This window comes from Pteropus vampyrus, unplaced genomic scaffold (genome assembly GCF_000151845.1).
Source record: "Pteropus vampyrus isolate Shadow unplaced genomic scaffold, Pvam_2.0 Scaffold8, whole genome shotgun sequence".
Taxonomy (NCBI): Eukaryota; Metazoa; Chordata; class Mammalia; order Chiroptera; family Pteropodidae; genus Pteropus; species Pteropus vampyrus.
The window spans coordinates 3,309,263-3,309,570 of record NW_011888789.1 but is presented as its reverse complement, the minus strand read 5'-3'; the positions used below and the strand labels follow the sequence as shown (position 1 = coordinate 3,309,570).

Sequence of the window (308 nt, the reverse complement as noted above, 5' to 3'; positions counted from 1 at the left end):
TCTTTCAACTATGAACACGGAATATCTTTCCATTTCTTTGTGTCTTCAATTTCTTTTATTTATTTATTACTTATTTATTATTATGTTTTTTTACACCTACAGCACCTAGTCTTCCTAGGTGGTCTCCCACCCAAGAACTAACCAGGCCTGACCCTGCTTAGCTTCTGAGATCAGACGAGATCGGGCGCGTTCAGTGTGGCATGGCTGTAGACTTCTTCAATTTCTTTTAATAATGTCTTACAGTTTTCAGTGTATATACGTACTTCACATGCTTGTTAAATTTATTCCTAGATATTTTACTCTCTTTG

The 308-nt window shown here is 36.0% G+C and overlaps 1 protein-coding gene and 1 pseudogene across 1 annotated transcript in view; both read right to left on the bottom strand.

Annotated features, from left to right (window-relative positions):
- The window catches only part of GPM6A (glycoprotein M6A), a 125,003-nt gene that overhangs the window by 70,739 nt on the left and 53,956 nt on the right, over positions 1–308 (bottom strand). The gene's annotated exons all lie outside the window — the stretch shown is intronic.
- LOC111729318 lies at positions 94–212 on the bottom strand (annotated as a pseudogene).